This window comes from Peromyscus californicus, unplaced genomic scaffold (assembly GCF_007827085.1).
Source record: "Peromyscus californicus insignis strain IS unplaced genomic scaffold, ASM782708v3 Scaffold_19__1_contigs__length_69161282, whole genome shotgun sequence".
Classification (NCBI taxonomy): Eukaryota; Metazoa; Chordata; class Mammalia; order Rodentia; family Cricetidae; genus Peromyscus; species Peromyscus californicus.
This window is the reverse complement of record NW_026294491.1, coordinates 31987719-32007938: the sequence shown is the minus strand read 5'-3', so window position 1 is coordinate 32007938 and position 20220 is coordinate 31987719. Positions and strand designations below refer to the sequence as shown.

General features: G+C 42.1%; 1 long non-coding RNA gene across 1 annotated transcript; it reads right to left on the bottom strand.

Moving 5' to 3' along the window:
* Nucleotides 1-954: 954 nt before the first annotated feature.
* LOC128114776 (uncharacterized) lies at nucleotides 955-17349 on the bottom strand. The gene is made up of 4 exons (XR_008219901.1): nucleotides 14990-17349; nucleotides 12290-12453; nucleotides 7212-7273; nucleotides 955-5056 (listed from the first exon to the last, which is right to left on the bottom strand). It is a non-coding gene; the product is annotated as an uncharacterized LOC128114776 (long non-coding RNA).
* Between the last annotated feature and the right edge of the window lie 2871 nt (nucleotides 17350-20220).

Below are 20220 nucleotides of genomic sequence, written 5' to 3'. Positions count from 1 at the left end.
GCTGGAAGACAGATCAAGTCAGAGTTCTCCAGAGAACCCTGCTGGACTGCACCTCACCTCTCCCGGATCCTGTAGTGAGTAGCCATTCCAGCTTTGATCTGGAAGTTCCAACCCCCATTGAGACTTTGGCAACTGTCACGCCTACAAGGCGGGGCCAAGGGAGGCGCCTGGAGACCCGAGATCTGGATGGGCCAGCACTCTCTGGTCCAGGACCCTGGACGGTGGAGGTGGGCCAAGCAGAGCGCCAGAGAACACAGCTGGATTGCGATACACCTTCCCCAGACCCCGCGACTTACCTATCCCTTAATTTGTAAGTTACGCCATTAAATAAATCTCCTTTTAACTACGTGGAGTGGCCTTAATAATTTCACCAATAGGATCCTGTAACCAACCCCTTTATTGGCTGTAAGTTAGCCCAAATTAAGCCTCCTTTTTAACTACATGGAGTTGCCTTGATAAATCCCCACATTATCTCTGTACATGTGTGTGCATGCTTATATATTGGCACATGTATGTGTATGTGTGTGTCTCTGTGTGTGTGTTTGTAGAATCAAAATAGATTTCTTTAAAACACGTGAAAAATGAAAAGAAACGAAAGGTTTACAGAGTTAAATTTTAGTTTGGGCCTGTGGCCTGAGCTCTCTAGGGCAATGTTCTCCAATAGATACAAAGGTCAAGAAGTTGAGCCTAATAACACAGGCCCATCTTCCCAGCTGCTCAAGAGGCAGGAGATCACAAGGCCTGCCTGAGTCACAAAGAGAATTCAAGGCCAACCCGGGCAAATTAGCCAGAGCTTGTATAAAAGATATAAAACATAAAAATAGGATTGAGGGTATAACTCAGTGGTAGATCACCTGTCTGAGCCAGGTCTTACCTTTCACACACACACACACACACACACACACACACACACACACACACACGGGGGGGGGGGATACAAAACAGGCCATAAGCATGAGTCACATGTAATCTTTATTTCTAATAATCCTATTCAAAAGAAACATATAAATAATTTCAAAAATAAGTGAGCAAAATTTTCAAATTCATATAACTTAGCATGCCATTTAAATTCTAATTTCAACACTCATAATTCAAATTCCAGAGTGTTCATTCTATATACTCAGCAAGAAATGTTGCAAGTGCCAACTAAGTTCAGAGGCTATCCACTGCCTGTGGTCGCATAGCCCTCAAGAGTGTCATGAAACACAAAGATGTAGGTCATCACACAATCACCTCTGTATCTGTGGTGATGAAATACCAGTGTCTGGATTAATGACAGACCTAGAATCATCTCCCTTGTTCTGCTACAACTAGAGTTCTGTGGCTTCTTCTCACTCTAACCGGGATCCTAAGGGACCGCTCTCACAATGAGAGGGCTAGTAGGTGTTGTCTTTCTGTTCCAATTATGAATCCTTGAACCAAAGCTTCATTTCGGCTCACAGTTTCATGACCCATAGGCCTTTTTGCTGTGGGCAGGCAGTGACACACCACGGCAGAAGTAGATCCTGAGGCAGACCTGCTTGCTGCATGGTCAGGAAGCTACAGAGATAAAGAGGTGGAGGCAAAGTGACCAAAAGATGACTCAAAAGGCCCTATTCCTTAATGGTCCAATACTTCCTCATAGCATCATACTGGGGACCACACCTTTAACTGTAGAAATTTGGGGGTAGCATTTAAAAGTGAGGTGTGGAGCTTGCCATATGTTGCTGAGCTGAGAAAACTGCTTAGATTCAACTCAGATTCAACCTGTAGCCCTGTGCTTCCCAATATATCCCAGTGATCTCCACCCAAGGACATGACCCTGAACAATGCTAAGAGGTGGCTAACGTCAGCCACCAGAACACATAAACACATTGAGTTAGGCTTTGAGCAAACCTAGGGTGGCTTGTGTTTTCTGAGAACATTCAAATTAGGGTTGCCTGATTTAGCAAACACAAATAACACATACCCAGGTACAGGTAAATTTCAGACAAACAATGAAGAGTGTTAGTGTAAATACAGCCCACACAACTTGCTACTGGGTACACTACTCACAAAATTTTAAATTCAACCAAGCGGTGTATATGGTGTATATTTTATCTATAAAGTAGAATCTGACCAAACACTATTGTGTACACAAAATATGAGTTTCCTCTGGTTCATTGTGACGCTCAGATGGCAAGAGATCACAGCAGGCGCAAGGTCAGACCAGAGGCAAAACCCAAGTCTGAAAGCAACTCTGCCTCTTCCTGAACATGAGCAACACACCTTCTTCATAGGCCCCGCATCAGGAGATTCAAAGCACAGACCACAGCACTTCTTAATCTGTGTCTATACTGAACATGTACAGACATCTATTACTTTGTTATTTTTTAATTGACATTTTTTGTGTGTGTGTACTGTTACCATAGCACCTGCACTGCCATCTGCAGATGGTTTCAGGAGGGCTGGCTCTGATAGATGTAAAAACTTCAGGGGCTTGGGCAGCTTCAGATTTGGTGATCCTTGTGTGTGCTGCAACCAAATCCCCCAAGAGAAAATTGCATAAGGAAACAGAGCTAACGAGATACCTCCATGGCAAGAATGCTTGCCACTCACTTAAGCATGGAGACTTAAGTTCAGGTTCCCAACATTCACATAAAAAGCTAGGCACGGCTCTGCATACCTATGCGTAATCCCAGCGCTGGGAAGTTGAGGGCACAAGACAATCACTGGGATTTGCTGGCTAGCCTGCCTAGCAAAACCAGCAAGTGACCTCTACCTAAGGGACTACAACATAGAGTGATAGAAGAGGGTACACATGTCTGGCCTCTGCACTTGTGATCACAGATGCACATGTACCCACACCCACAAACATATCACATACAGCACACACACAAGTATATACACACACTCATATTACGCACACATACATACAAAGGACGTACTTATATGCATACAAATATGCACACAAATATGCACACTTACTTATGTATAAATACATACACACATATGGACATACAACACACACACACACACACACACACACACACACACACACACACACATACACACACAAGCAAATGCTTACATGTGGCCCAGCCAGGTGAGGTCCTTTCTCTCCGCCTCACTGTCATCATCTTTATAATAGAATGCTAGATCTCTGTCCAGCTATTATCACAATCAAATGAAATGATAAGCATTTGGTAATCGAAGGATACAATTAATTATTCCAGAAAATATTCTTATTATAATTTAGAAAATAATCGGGATTGATTATTGTGCCTATACTCTGTTCACTACCTTTAGTTTAAGTGCTGTAGGCCCCCTGTAGCTGTCTGGGAATTTCAATCGTAAATATTTATAAAGAATTAGTAAGTGATAATCTTGTTTCTTTAGGCCCTAATGCTTTTAGATATCTTAAACATTTTAGAGTATAAATTAAGTGATCTGGGAAGAATAAAGGATATTCTTATGACTATTTTCAATAATGAACATAAGATACATTACTTAAATTCAAACCAAAAAAAAAGTATAATACTTACTAAAGAGGTGCATGAAAAATCCTGCACTGTGAAAAATATAGTGTTGGCGTTTGTGAGATGCAGTAGCTGCATGCTACAGTCTAGGCCCCTGAATGTGTTCAGACAAGCTCAGTCTCTGATATCAGCACTGATAAATTAGACCAAAACATGAGTCACCTCTACCGCCTGCGAACACACAGAAAGAAAACGAATAACACACACATACAAATGGACTTTTTTTTTTTAAGCCGTAGAGAATCTCAGAATTCTGAGAGGGAAAAGATGTGCCACTATTTGACAGCAACACTTGGCAATAGTTCTGACAGTTTGAGGGGCAGCCAATCTCAGTGGTAAACCCTTTCATGGGCCCTTGGCTTCGACGCTGTAACAGGAATGTGGCGCACAGGGAAAGCAGGGTTGGCGAGGGTGCCAGGCAGGCTTCACTCTGTTTATCTCCGCGCTCACTGTAAACTGTGCTCATGGCGGAATCCATGGCTGCCAGGTTTGCGTCGCTCCGCGGAGCAGAAGATGCAGGGCAAGTGGAGGGAGATTGCAGAAACCAGACAACGCAGCCGTGTCTTCTAACTCCGGCTGTTGAGCGAAACTTTGAAATCGTCGAATGGCTTTAGCTTTGTCGTTATTGACTACCCACAGCAAGCGCCACGTGAGCACTTGGCCCGGCCCATGTGCAAAATGGGAATGGGAGCCGCATCTACCTCCTACGGGTGTCCTGGTGATGAAGTCCTAGACTGTCACGGTGGCCGGCTCTGAGTACACATTTGGTAACTGTGAAGCCCCAAACGGAGCGGCACATTTCAAGCATTATAATTACTGAACAGTTCGTCAGAGCCGATCCAGGATTCAAAACAGGCAGCCTGGCTCCAAAGCCAGCCCTCTTAATCACTATCTTGCACTGTCGCCATTAATTATCCATTAATTTTCATAGAACACTTGAAAATGCTTCATTTGTGGTTGCTCTTAATACTGAAAAAAACGAAGCACAGAGAGTTTTAATGGCTTAACCAAGATTTTAAAAGCAAAGTTCCACCTCACGGTGACCATTCCCCCGCAGACGTTTGGTGAATAACCCTGAGGAAATGCTTACAACACTCTAAATATTGCGGCACGAGGAGAATCTGAATACACAGCTCCCACATGGCAGAGATTTAGGTTCTGGTCAAGTTGCTGAAGCCGAAGTGGAAAAGGATTCAGTGCAGGAAACACATGCAGTGTGAACGCCCGGGTGTAAGATGTACACACAAAGGACCAAACGGAGAAAATTGAGAGGGAGCAGGCTTAGAAGCTTCCAGGAAAAAGGAAATTGTGAGCCAAGTTTGGAAAGAAAAGAGGGGTATGGGTTGGCAAAGCCTTTGCACCCAGCCATCTTGCCAATCAACAAACGCTCCCTGTCCAAGGCGGTTCCCAAGGCAAGGAGGCGTCGCGCGTGAGTGTGTGCAACAGCTCCAGCCGGACGCCCGCCCTCCGTGCAGGCAAAGCGCGAGACAAGCCAGCCTCCATCACAACATGGCTTTGACAAGTGGCCAAAGAAATGCACCAGTACAGTAGAAGGTGACCTATTCCAAGGAAAGAAAAAGAAAACTTAATAAAGATAAGCAGACGTCTACGAAAATTCCAACCCTTTCAATGTAATTATTTTTTTTAAACCATTGTAAATTATTTTCTTGCCTCTCGTAGTATGCAGCTAGTTTTTTTTTCCTAGTTCTGTAACTGGGCTTACAAATGCTCTATAGTTTGTCCTCTTTTTGTATCCTCCCCCCCTTTCTATGCTCTCATAGAACACCCTCTCCTCTTCCCATACCATACCAAAAGACAAATGAAAACAAAACAAACAAGTATGAGAAGGCTCTTCCCTGGAATGACTCTAAAGTCTATACTGTTAAGACACTGAGCATGACTGGCTGCTTTCCAGGTGGCTCTGCAGGCTGGTAAATAGCTCAATTAGCCTCTCTCTCTCTATCTCTCCCTCTCTCTCTCTCTCTCTCTCCCTGTCGTTGAATTTTGCCAAGTGCATATACTGCATTGTTGGAAAGAGGCAGAGCCAAATTAGCCTAGCAGCGTCCCTTTATAGCCCTGACGACTGGGACACCTGAATGCCACAGAGAAGTCACTGTCCCCAGGCCCTGTTTCAGACCACAGGCAATGGAGTGCACTGACTCAGGACACCCCGCCCCAAGGGTGGCTAATGAGGAGTGTAGGTGAGGACCCTTGAGAGGCACCTGGGCATCCTGCCCATACAAACAGAAGACAGTGTTGGATGACAACCGTCACCACAGTCCAGGAACAAGGAGAGAGACAGACCAGGAGAACTGGGGGGGACAGTGATTACACTGTACATTCGGCCATGTCATATATCCTCTCCCCACCCAGTTAGGTCTGAATAATCGTAAGCAAGGCTCAAATCCTAGTCTTTTTAAAATAATACAATTCTTAAGATTGTATAAGCCCAAAAGCTCAGTGTGATATAATTCAGCTCTTTATTTTCAGCACCTTTCTTCTAGGGCTTGCCTCTCTCTGGTCCCCTCTTCTTCAAGAAGGTATAGACACCCAGCCTCCACCCACCCACCCCACACACTCCCCACGGGAGCCCTGTGATCTATGCTGTATTTATGTCTATTTGTGGCCCAACCAGACATAAACAGTGTCAGCAGCAACAAATGGAAAGTGGTGTTCTGTACGGAGCACTGTACGCAGCCCCGACATAATTCACAGAGCCTTGGTTGAAACTTGTTGCAGGGCCCTGAGAACACACAGAAAACAGGACATTCATGTCGTAAGGTAAACACATTCAGTCTCTTGTCTGCTTCAGGAACACATTTATTGGTGTGGGCTACGTGATACTGATGTATTCGTTACATTTTGGCATTTACAATATACAGTATTTCTCTGTTTGACTCATTACAGCCTTCATACCAATTAGGTGAAAGAAAATATTGTTTGCAAAAATACTTTTAGGGGGATTACATTTATCCAAGAATATTATGTATCACAATTTTAGAAACATTAAGTCCCAACATTTCCATATAATTATTATGGTTATACCCTAGAGAAGATATTTAAATGTCTCTACCCTATCTGTTGAGTTTGTGTTTCTCTCCCAAAGAACCTTGTCAAACAATTAGAAAGCTGAAATAAGACAAAATATTCTTGGCTGCTAAATTTGAGGGAAAAAAGTTGCCCCAAGATAAAAATTCTTAATATAAAATTGTACTTTGATTTGGGTGGTTTATTTTTTATAACATTAGGGGGATTTTTTTTAATTTTAAGCATAAAATCATACAACTCAATTATCAGGATATTTGCATCTGAGAAAAATCAAATCCTGAAATTAGATTCGGTGGTTTTTATGTGGACTCTAATCTGTGTTTTTGTCATTTTTGTGAGGCTCAGAAGGGTTTTGCTCTGAATGCTGTGTTTCGTGTCTTGAGCAGTAATTCCGCCCATGTTGAACCAAGAGCTGAGCTGGAGACACAGGCGAAGAAGCACTTTGCTGTGTGCTGTGGGCAGAATCAGAAAGCCCTCCAAAAACCCAGCTCTCCAAACATGTTTTCTTCAGCCTGAAAGACACTGTATTTAGGAGAGTACCTAGCTTCCAGCTGGATCTACCTTCATCAGGAAGGGGAAAAAAAGTCTATTTTAATTTCAATAATACATCCTCACCATCTTCGTAACACACCTATGTTTTTGTAGATCCAAGGTAATAACATATACCTGTAAGCCAGTAGTAAAATAGAATATCGGACTAATCCATCATCCATCTTCACTTTTATTTTCTGATAAAAAAAAGGAAGGAAAATGAGAGAGAGAAAGCAAGCATAATCAAAAGACTAAATGACAAAGAGTTGACAGTCAGTTTCTGTGGTAAATGATTCCAGAGTCGCTGGCCTGCCGAGCCGCTGAGGAAGTCCCCAGCAGACCTGATTAATTCCAGTCTCTCCAGCTGCCAGGGGAGCAGAGGGTAAGCAGTTTCGCAGAGAGGAGCCTATTACCACTACTAGGCTGAAATAGATCTAATCAACTCACAGCCGCTCCAAAGAAAACTTTACAGGTGCAGCTCGCTCAGGCACTGCCTTAAAATGATGACTACAAAGGACCGTGGGAGTCTGAAAGCATTTAGTCTTTATTGCAGCTCAAGGAAATGTTCTGCTGTGGTTAGGCCAAGCTAATTTACTGAACATGACAAAGCTTCCCAGACCCTGTGACATCATTTGTTTAAAGGCCCCAGTGCTCACACTAGTGTATTTCCAGTATTACTTTTTTTTTTCTTCAAAAACAGTTAATTTGTTGATATTTCATCTGTGTTTGGGCTAATTACATGCCCCATTATAAATGTCTGGACTAACCTACTTTAACATTTAATTTAAACAACAATGCTCTGTAATTTGTCATGGTGCTCCCCAAGTGAGGAATGTTGCAACTTTGTTCTCTAAGCAATCAACGATTTATCAGTGCATCTTAACGGGGTTCCTACAGGAAGGAGACCCCTGAAACACTGAAGCTATGACCAAGGCTCTGAGTCACAAGAAAACGAAGCTGCATAGCAATTTGTATCACAGTGGAGGCAAAATGGTCAGAACTAATAAATACCATATCAAAGGTACAGACCTAAAAAAAAAATTCCATATTCTGTACTGGATTGTATAACCACCTCCTTTTTAATGGAAAATAGACAGAGGAAAATTATTAAGGCCAGATTGAAACCAAATAACCATTTGTCTCTCTCTTTTTTAATCTTTGTAAAGACTTACAGAGGTAAAAAATCTGCTTTTGTTTAAATAATCAGGATTTGGAAACGCTCCATGAGTAACAAGATATGTTGTCCAGAATGCTGTGTGTGACAGCCGACATGCACACACGCACTTAGAAAATATATCGATTACTAATGAATTCACTGATCACGCCACCAAAAGAAATTAAAGGAGAATAGTCAAATCATCAAATTTAAGTTAGTTACAGATGATAAGCAACAAACTGTTTGCATGAGGAGTTTTATGTCAGGAGACACATCAGAATTCACGAGACAAAGGGAGAAAGTAGAGATTAAATTTTAGACATAATTTAGATTAAATTGCAGAATTTGAGAGTCAGTTTTGAGCTTCTCTACTTAGACACTGTTGTGACTGCTGTCCTGGGGTTAAGGGAACATGATCTGGCGGAAGGTGACCGAGTAGGCCTGTGGGCACGTAACAGGATCAGAAGAAGCAAGTGAGGTTCTGTGATATTCCAAGACAAATCCCAAAATTACTTTGGAGTCTAAATTGCCCATTTAGAAAGCCACCCTTGCTGGTAAGTACATGCAGAGTCCCACAATGCCTAGTGGCACCATTCATATTACTAGTTGAATAATAATCAGATTATTCATTTGCTGAACTCTTTTTTTCTTTTTTAAATTTATTTACATTATTTTATGTGTATGAGGGTTTTGCCTACATGTATGCATATGTACAACATATGAGCCTGGTACCTGAGGAGGTCATCAGAGGGTGTTGGATACTCTGAAACTAGAGTCACAAATGGTGGCAAGCCGCCATGTGGGGGCTGGGAACTGAACCCCAATCCTCTGAAAGAGCAACAGGTGTTTTGTTGTTGTAGTTTTATTTGTTTGGTTGATTTTTTTTGAGACAGGGTTTCTTTGTATAGCTTTGGAGCCTGTCTTGGAACTGTCTCCCTAGATGAGACTGGCCTCACAGAGATCCTCCTGCCTCTGCCTCCCGAGTGCTGGGATTAAAGGATTGTATCATCACAGCCTGGCTTGCAACAGGTGTTCTTAACCACTTAACCAAATCTCCAGGCCCTTGCACTGAGTTCTTGATGATCACTTTTGCCCCTTAAAATAGAACTTTGAGCTATTTATCCTTAACTGACACAGCAAACCAGGAAGTATCTGGACTTACCCTGGTGTTAGCAGTGTCCGATTGGGAGGTGTCTGTCACCAGCCTATTACCTTTACTTCTGGTATATTCTTGAACTCTGGCAATGGTTCAAGCTGGTTTTGTGTTTAAATCAATGGGACACTGCCTCTGAGGTTTTCAATTGTTTCTCGTTTGGTAAAATGTGGGTGCCAAGAAGCCAGCAGTCATCTAAGATGGCATATGAAGGCGCGGTCTACAGAGCTGAACAGGTTAGTCCCCAACACAGCAATGGCCTTCTTGTCGACACACATACCAGAGGCCAGATTTATGTCTGTCATTTTCAAAGTGACAGTTGGTTCCTAGTGGCCTCAAATGTGCAAGCAATTAGACAGCTGTGCATAGAATTGGTTTGACATGCCTGATTTGTTCTTCCAAAGAGAAAAACTATCTTTAAAAAAAAAACTGAGAAGATGAATTTGTAACAATATCATTTTAAAATACGATGTTCTATAACACTGCACTATCTAATGAAGTCCTAAACAAGACTTTGATATTTGGGGAAGGGGTGTATTAAGAAGTGCATGTCACCTGTGGTAGACTCGAGATTTAAGTTAGCAAACTAGACTGTTTGGGCCTAAGTCCTAAATGCTCATAGCAAACCTGGCCTGTTACTGACAAGATAATATATATTATCATAGAAAAAAGGAAGTATAATATATCTTAATATAGAAAAAAAAAGAAATAGTTGAAATGAATGTCAGAAGGACCAGACAGGAAAAAAAACAAACAAAAAGATCAGTATGAGTCCATATGGAGAGCAACTCAAAGAATGTATCCCACAGCCCACAGCATTGTTTTCACATACAAGCGGTTCTCGAAATTTCTCCTTTTGTCATTTTGACAAAATTAAGACTGATCATCAAAAATCACAAAGCTGAGCAGCTTTAAGAGTAAGGAAAGAACAAAATTAGACTCATGACATTAAAAGGGAGTGAGTGGAATATTATGAGGACAGCCCTTCTTGGAGTTGCCATCTCTTGCATGCCTCAGAACTACCCACCCACAGGACACATTGAGCTACCAGCATCTTGCTTGCATAGGCATTTTTGGAAGATCCATTTATTATGAATCTTACAGCAGGGTTTGTCAGTGGATTTTTACCAGTTCCACACCATGGGCAATGCTCAAGTAAGGCAGTGTGCCTCTAATCAGTTCCATGCATATCCCACAGAGTCATTACAAAACCTAGTCAGAGCAACCTCCAAAGGAAAGATGATGGACCACAGGCAGAATGTGAATGTTGCTCCATGGGACCCATTACCAGACCATCAGGGCGGGGCCATCTCATCCTACCAGAGAATGTCACCACCATTCCCATGCATATTCTCCATCATCACCATGCTTTGGAAGAAGGATGGCTAGGAACCCACCTGGGTTCATTTTATTTTTCTATTTTCTCTGGCAAGGTCCCAGTGGTATCAGCTGTGACTCAGCAGTCAAGATGTGGCTGCTCTGGTAGGTTGTGAGGCTGCATTCTCAGGGCCTGGATGTTTGGCTAGCTGCTTCCATGTGGTTGGGCTTCTTAATGGAGCTCAACAGGCCTCATGTTTCTTATTATGATTCTTTTCAAATCTCCATTTCCCACAGTGTTTGCGCTACCGAATATTGCTCTAGTCTTCCCTAAATGACAAACCCTCAGCATGGACTAGGAAAGATGTGCTAATTAAACTCAATCCGTTTTACATCTATTAGTCAAACTGTGATGGCTCATCAGATTGCTCGTGTTAAATAGGACTTGGGGCTGGTCCACAGATGTACTGCTCAGAAATGGGAACAACCAACTCCAGTGACCAATCCTTAGTTGGGTTTTCTTCCTTGTTCAGATGTTGCAGGATTGTATTTCAGTTGAGTTACGTATTTGGCAACAGCATGGAAAGTTCTGTTTTATAGCTCCCCTTGGGTATGTATCAGCTGAAGCTATTTTATTTATTTCCACCATATGGTCTTTCTTCTGAAATGGCTGCCCACTATCTACCCCTGACAAAGGTGTGACTCCTGAACCCAACAAGCTAGAATGGGAACTGCCCGAGGTGACTTTATATCCTATTAGGACATTGAAGGGTCTCCTTTTCTAGGAAGTTATCCATTAACCAAAAATACACAGGAGATACCACCACCAACAAGCACACCCTGGGAAGAGTACAGAGGGGTAAAGACTGTAGCTCTTTCTGTGGGAAAGTCCACATCAAATAGTGTTAAAATGATGAAAAACCTTCTGTGTTCCTCTAAAAGAAGATGGCGTCTACACTCCAGTGAATCTTTCTGGATGCAGGAACACATCCTACATCTCAAAAGATTAACCCATAGAAATGCAAAGATCACCAAATGCCAGACCTGGCATGTAGTGGCCTCCAATTGGTTTCAGATTAAAGAGGCTCAATGCTACAGTGAAGTTCAGAGTTTAACACAGGATTTTGGAATTCCTTTTGTGAACTCCTTAGAGATAAGTCCTTAATGACAGAAAAGATAATACTGATATTGCAAAAGCTATGCAAATTATTATTCAAAATTGTAGTTAAAGTCTAGATGTCTCTGGCTAGTCAAAGGGATCCTTTCTGCCCCCTGGTGGACTGTGAGATGCTTCCACAAGCTTTAAATGCACAATGGCGACTCACTGGGTCTTTGGACATTGGTTTCTGGAAAAGACACACTATGCTGTGTCAGATTAAACTAATTTCCTTTCTAGAGCAAAATCATGTAATGTGGGCAGTTCAGACCTTCCTGTCATCTTTGTGTTGTGGCACTTCTATGGTGCCACACATTGTGGTCTTGGATATTTTCTTCCCAATATTTCTTTCCATATTAGTGTCTTCTCCCTTCTCACCTTCTCATCCCTCAAACAGAAGCTAAAAAGAGAAAGGACATATACATACTCACTTTGCAATGCCCTGTATTTTTTCTCTGGCAGCCATTACTCCAAATAACATTCTCTTTCTTCTCTGAAGTCCACAGAAGTGTTTACCACCCTATGCTTCCAATGGATTGTTGGATTTACAGGAAAATCAGCTGACAATGTGCATTTACTTTCCAGGTCAAATAATCTAAAACAATTTGATAAAAAAATTAATAAGTGCTTGATAGCCTGGCACCAACAGAGATTTCCACTCACTCTCCACCCTTAGAGAAGTATTTTTGAGTGTGAGATGCTCTGAAATTCTATAAAGTTCTCGCCAAAGGTAAAAATAATATGTAGTGATGACATTCCCTTTTCACAAATGCACATATTGTAGAACCTGTGCCTAGCCACAGGATTTCACAATCTTTGGGGATTGGCAATTCACACGGCGCAAAATCCCATTTGCAGCATAGCTTCCCCAGATCCCATGGGATTCATCGCAGGAGCATTTTAATATCATAGTTTTCTTACCGTTGAGAACTCTGGAAGAATAGCCCCTAGTCTAAGCTAGAAGGCCCTTCAGCAGAGTAGAGAAAATGAGTTGACGCGAGCATACACACACACACACACACACACACACACACACACACACACACACACACACAAGAACATGGTCTACCTCTTCAATTCTGTGTGAGAGAAGTTGGTTTCTGGAGGTCAAAATATATTTTTAGTTTCTGTGAGCACTTTTACTCTCTTTTCTCTGTATTTGTACATACAAATTCCTCTGTGAGAAGATCAGAGGAACACAGATTCGGGGCTGACCACCACCCCCATCTATCTATTTCTCTTAGACCAGAGGTAGAATTGTACACTTTTAAAGTGTTATTCAAGAGCCTACTTCCCATTTCCAGCTCTAGACAACTCACCTCACTTCCTCCAGTCTGTGAGAGCAGGATGCTGTTTGAATATCTAGAATATCCTAGTCTTTTTTGTACACACCTCTTTTCCCTGAAGTGTTATTTCGAGACAGAGCAATGTTATCTTTTAATCAAAACAACCCACATCTCTACTCCAGCTTTCTCTCTCTCTCTCTCTCTCTCTCTCTCTCTCTCTCTCTCTCTCTCTCTCTCTCTCTCCTCTTCATCTCTCTCTTCAGAAGTACCAAGTTCACAGAAAAAAAAAATGACTCTTTCAAAAAACAGTACATACATTTTTGGGTTTTTTTTTTTTTTTTTTTTTTTTGGAACAAATAGCAGACCCGAGTCCTTATGTTTGCCTTTTACAGAGTTCACACTTCAAAATGCTCAGTGCTCTCTGAGAGTGGTCTGTTCCACCATGAACACTGAGCAGCTTAATCGTCTATCAAACACCCATGACAATACCAGCATCAGCACGCAGGTTGGAGAAGCAAGCCACGTCAAGAGAACACAGATAATGGAGAAACCTCGTCCACCCTGGACTAGATTCCCTCCAGGCTGTGAACATGAGGCTGGGACAGCAGAGATTATTCTTAGAGCAATCACCACGTTGGAAGTCAGACTTCTGATCTAAGAGAGAGAAGAGCCCCTCCAAGCACTTGGTGGTTATTCGGAGTTTCCATGTGGGTTCTTTGGGGAGGGTCCCTAGTCTAATCATGGTGATTTGTGGTTTACTCGGGCATCATCACAGAGGCTTATGTGTTTAGATCTGTACACAGCTGTGAGTCATAAACAAAAATGCCAGAATCTTTTTTCCTGAAAAAAAAATTAGAGCTAAAAATTAGGACATATTTCCAATAAGACCAATGGGATGAAAATGAATAAGATTGCTTTACATAAAAGTAAGGAGAAGAAGCTAGCCTCTGCCTTCAGATCTTTCCCTTTGGAGAAACAGATAACTGACCCTTAAAACCACAGACCTCTTTGGTCCTTGTCATAGAAAAGAAAAAGAGAGAGAGAGAGAGAGAGAGAGAGAGAGAGAGAGAGAGAGAGAGAGAGAGAGAGAGAGAAATAAGTCTAAGAGAAATTTGTTCCATTACTAATTGGAACAAAAAGTCACAAATTTTAGTAATTTGAGAAATTAGCCAACTTTTTTTTTTGGTAGATGAATTGTCCTCATCTGCGATATACATTTCAGAATGAAACTTAAATTAGCTTCTTAAAGTGGTCTTGTGACTTTAATTATTCACAAAGTACACAAATTTAATGAGTTTTTAAATATTAAAACTCTTCTCCATTGTCACTATGGTGAGCTCTTAATTTACAGAGCAATTAAGTCAGGCCCTCATTTATCAGGACATGCGCGTTTGTGGAAACCGTCGTCAGTTTTTATTAATTGATGCTATAGAAAGACTGAGGTGAAATGAATGTGTGTCTTCAGAGGTCGGGTCTGTGGTGGTAGGGAGCTGGCAAGGAGTAAGATGTGAGATAAATAAGGAGCCAGTGCTTCTGAGACTGCTGAGCTATTAAATGGTGCAATGGTTACCGTTCTCAGCCAAAATGCTCGCGAGAAAATGCCCCCTGAGTTTTTCTCTGGCAAACATCTGTCATGGGTAGTAGCTGAGAAACAGGGAGACTTCAAAGCCGTACTTTTTGATTATTAGCAGAGTGTTGAGTGTAATGTTCTTACATTTTAATGTGAACCAAGTGTTGATGAGCTGAGAGGGTAGAATTAAAAAGTAGCCCAAATTTCCTTTGTTCTTAAGAATGGGACTGACAAGAACATTAGCAGTCAGGAGTATTCCTCTGCACTGTACTTACCATTTTCGAGCCACCGTGATTCTAACGCCTGAGGTGGGTGCTGGGGGTGAAGCTGAGCCAGCACCTGTCCCGGGGTATTCACCCATGGTGCCTCTGTCCATGGTTAGGTGTCCACTGTTCAGCATAAATTACTGATGGGCAACCTTGTTCTAGAAAGTAGTTATAAAAGAGCAAGACTCAGTTCAGGCAGTGTTTCTCCAACCACTTGCCTAGAGGCAAGGACTTCCTCACAAATGAGTTTGCTGTACAGATTGATGGAGTCGATGTCTGTTTGGGAATGTAAATGTAAACAGAGAGCAAGGAAGAACTGAGCACGTTGTCAGCATTTCAGGCTGTAGTTGGAATGATTGTTCATGAGGAAACTAAATTTGTAGTTGAACTCATGGTGTTTAGGTAGATGTAGGCTATTTCAGTACTTTCTTATGAAGAGATTTGACAGTCAACCATCTCCAAGAATTTATTTTTATTACATTGGTTTTGTTTTGAGGGGGAAAAAGTCTCTCTTATAGCTTACAAGCTAGCCTTGAATTCACTATTTAGCCCCGTCTGCCCTCAAATTTACAATCATCCTGCATCAGCCTCCATAACATTCGGATCACAGGATCATATGCCAAGCTTTCCAAGCATTCTTTAAATCCAGGAACTTTACAAATCACCCTGAAAAACACACACCATGACACAAGCACTTCGTAGTGCATGCAAATTACACAACTCTTCTTGCAAATTCGAATTTCTCACAACCAGACAAGGTGTCCTAGCCCTTTCCTGAAAGGAAGTTGCTAGGGAAAGAGGCGCTGCTCCCTCCTAGCTCCGGAACTCATGGCCTCCAGAGCACCACAAGGTTTCCAGAGACTGTGCCAAGTGATCCCCTGTAAGCAGGGGTTGGTAAACACACTTCCATTCCTCATTCAGACAGGCAGCAGAGGCAAAAGGAGAGAGAGAGAAGAAAAAAAAATAGCAGCGGGCAGCAAGTGCTGTCTTCTGCAAATACTCAGTAATAAATTGTTCTTTCCACAGAGCGCAAGGCGGATTTTTCTTTCCTCTGCTCCTTTCCTCCTTTGCTGGGGAGCACCAATGGGAGGCTGGCTTTCCCACCTGGCCCTGGCTGCTTGTGCCCATAAATTTGCCTATGCAATGCCTGTTTACGGGTCGCTGATGGAACATGAAGCCGGTGCATTTTGCAAGTGCTGGGTAGATAATCATGGTAATTGATGTTTGGAGCTGTGAGCTCCTAGGAGCACAGGGTCTCTTTCTCCCAGTGAGGCCCTGCTCTCTGTTATCAGTCCAGCCCATAATTAAATATCACTCTTTTACAATATGTTTCAGGCTCCTTAATGAGTCTAAAGCAGAAAGAGTCACCTCTTTCCCCTCTGAGCTTTATTTGCTTGTCATTAAACAATGTTATTGAGCTGCCTTCTTTCCCTGTGTTACCAAACCCGCATCATTTCCGTTTTATAATTGCACAATTAGAGCCAAGGCTTCACTTTCATACATCAGCAGGCCCTGCGTATGCGTGCGTGCATGCATGTGTGTGTGTGTGTGTGTGTGTGTGTGTGTGTGTGTGTGTGTGTGTGTGTGCGAGAGAGAGAGAGAGAGAGAGAGAGAGAGAGAGAGAGAGAGAGAAGGAAATCAGGTATTCCTATAGACCACTCCAATGCGTCTTATTTTCAGTAACTGCTACGTTTTGCAAAGCAGGAAGCAATCTACTGCGAGTCATTTTCTTCTCTCTGCCACCTCCACCAGCTAACACACTGACTTTCGCGGTGACCTTGTGCTGCAGAGCCCAAGGTCCAACGTGCTCATTGTTACTGGCTTGCATAATCCCACGCCCCTCCCCCACATCTTTTTTTTTTTCTACCCCAAGCAAAATCCAGTCATTTATATTCAGAGGCTAAATGGCCTTCTTTTTTGCCCCTAAAGCTGGCAAGCTGTATAACACCAGTAATTCCCTCTAACAATTTTCCAAAGAGTCCCTCCCCTTACACACGCGCCCTCCCTTTCACACACGTGCACACACACACACACACACACACACACACACACACTTCCCCAGGCACACACTGGTGTGCACCCACCCCACCCCCCTAAGCGGCTCTAAGCAGTGCATTAAGAATCTGAAGAAAATCCATTCCCACTCTGCTGCGTCGCTTTCTTCTCAAGTCGTGAACCCATCACAGACTTTTCCTAGCTCTGGGTTGCCACGGTGAAGATTTACAATGCCGGTTATTCATACATCTGCCTTCTCTTCTTTTTCCCCCTTCTTCGTAAATCCCTTGGGCGAGGGCAACCTTGATACTGAGACTCGTAAAATTCACGCAGGCTTATCATCCTTGGTGAAGGCTCCAGGCTGCCTTCCACATCCCCCGCCAGCTCTCCCGCCATGAAGGCTGTGTGGGCCACAGACTTTTATCTTACCAATAGGTGGGGGCTGGGGGAGCAGAGTGGGATCACTATGTGAAACATAAAAGAAAGCACACAGTCTCTCTCTCTCTCTCTCTCTCTCTCTCTCTCTCTCTCTCTCTCTCTCTCTCTCTCACACACACACACACACACACACACACACACACACACACACACATCTAAAAAAAATCATTTATTAATTTTTTAAATTACTGTTTGGTCTCTGGTGTCCAATATTCATTGGAACTGGATGTGGGAATGTTGAATTCAAAGCGACCTGAGTTTGAGTGCAGCACTATTAGGGTGTCCACTGAAGAGCACCCCAGGGCTCAGCACAGACCATGTTCATTCCACTTAGGAAAGCCCAGAAACCTCAACTCCTTAGAAATAAATGGACATTTCATGGCTCTTGGGTCTTTTTCTCTTTTCTTGACTTATTTCTTTTTCTCTTCATTTTGACTAAGTTAATTATTCCCAATGAACAAGGAGATGGGGGATATCGTTTTCAAGAGTGAAAGTGTTTGAGTGACCACCTGAATCTAGCCAAGTGATGCTTGTATTTGTGAGTTCAGTAAAATAAAAGATTTTTATTGAAGAATGAAAATAAATATTTTAATGACATCAGAGAAAATGTCCCCTCATCTGAAAGTAGATTACTAGGTAACACAGTATAGAACTATGTCTTAATTTTCACCAGAAAATTTGATGTGATGTTTTGTAAATGTTTACAACATGTTATAAAATAACAAGTTGGATCTCAGTAAGTGTTCATCTGAAACCCTTTTTATAAATTTTACAACTTTACTTTTGGCAAATTGAAATACAATCGTGTCTTATAATTGTTTTTTAACCTTATTTTTACTTTCAAGAATTATATATATATATATATATAAATGTGTATATATATAAATATAAATATAGTCTCCCTATTAAATCTCCTCATATATGGTCTTGCTTCCTGCAAATTTACTTATTCAAAGTCAATGGTAATCCACAAAAATTAAGTAGAAAATATTAGAAATAAAGAATTCACAAATTTGTATTGCACACCATTCTGAGTAGAATAATAAAATCATGCCACTTCTCATCTCACCAGGAATGAGAATCTTTCCTTTGTCCACTGTACCCACACAGTATATGCTACCCATCAGTTAATCACTTAGTATTTGCGTTGATCATCAGATCAACTAGTATACTGTCACAGTGCTTTTAATGCTGATTTCACTTATGAATGGTGCTAATGTACAAGTGTAGTGACGCTGGCAACTTTATCACGATATATTGTCCTAATAGTTGAGTTTTATGATGTTACAATTCTTACAGTTATGGGAGAAGGACTGAGTAAGACATCTTTTATGTTTTTGCCTGATTTATAAATTAAGTTCTAACCTAGATAAGCACAGCCAACCTAGATGTTGCTACTATCGTTGGATTCTGTGTATACAGCTATCTTTGATAAGGGAGACTTCTTTTTTCATAAGTTCTATGGTTGGGGTAGAGGTTTGTGTATCCAGGATGTGAGGAGTTTCATGGCTACCCTCTTTGCACCTGAATAAATGCTGCACCTTCTGGTCCTTCCTTAGGTCCTCTAGAGGCCCTGCAGGTGCCCAGTCCACTGAGCAGACCGGAGCTGGCCTCCTTTTCCTGTGAGGAGGACTGTTGGGCCACTGACAGTGCTAACCTGGGTCCTTATTCTGACTTAGTCTGAAACATGGCCAGTGGTGTCACAGGTAACCTTTCAAATGATGTGAAGCTTTGACAGAAGCTGTAGACTTCTAATTTCTTCAAATAATGGAGGCAAAGTGCTAGGAGAGAGAAATCCAGGGATAATGAGGTAGCAGTGACTTCTCACAGATGTGTGACTTCGAGCCTTTGTCCCTGGGGGCCTCAGTTTCCTCCTGTGTTAAACATGGACAGTTGTGTTGTCTCATCTTAAGGAACCTGCCTAATCACACATGACCCAACCATAATTCCATTACATATGGACAACAGCCAGCTCAAAATAAACATACTTCATCATCCCTGGGTGTGGCTTAGCTTCGATCTTCATTTCCCTGTGTTCATTTCCCATCCTTTTCAGGGGGCTACAGAATTACTTATGAAACACTTCCACAAGAACATTGGGTCCACAGAGAGCTCAAAAAGGCCAGGCATTCTGAGCCTGTAAATTCAGAAGTACTTTCAATTTCCATTTTGGCCTAATCTAGTTTTTTTTTTTTTTTTTTTTTTTAGGCAGAAATTTCCTCTTCCAAACCACCTCTTGTCCCATTCCCTTTTCAGGCTCCTGGTTACCATCAGTTCCCGGCTCCAGGGTGTGAGCAGGCAAGCCAGGCATCTTCCTTGGCTCCTACACACCTCAAGAGTCTGTTGTCCTGCATCCCCTTAGGGAGGGAACCATCAAACCATCTAATCAGAGGAAAACTAAGCAGATGCTTCCTTTTAAAGCTTCCACAACCATCTGTGATTGCTCAGAAACTCAACACAAAATGTCACAGTGGACAGTTCCAATCACCTTTCTTAGCTACTTGTTAGAGCTGATAAAGGAACCTACCAGCAAATCACTGCACTTATGTGACATGGTTTCCTCATGCTACTAAGTGAAGGTAATAATCTCATTCAGCTCCTCAAGGCTCCAAGGATCACAAGCATCAACATGCAGATACCATGAGATATGCTAGACTATACAGTGTCAATACATTATTCTCATTGCTCATTAATAACAATCTGCTAATGACTGATATAATAGAGATGATGATGGCTTTCAAGGGTTTTTGAACATGATCTACAGAAAGGTATGTTATGTAGTATAACAGGACACACCTGTGCCATCT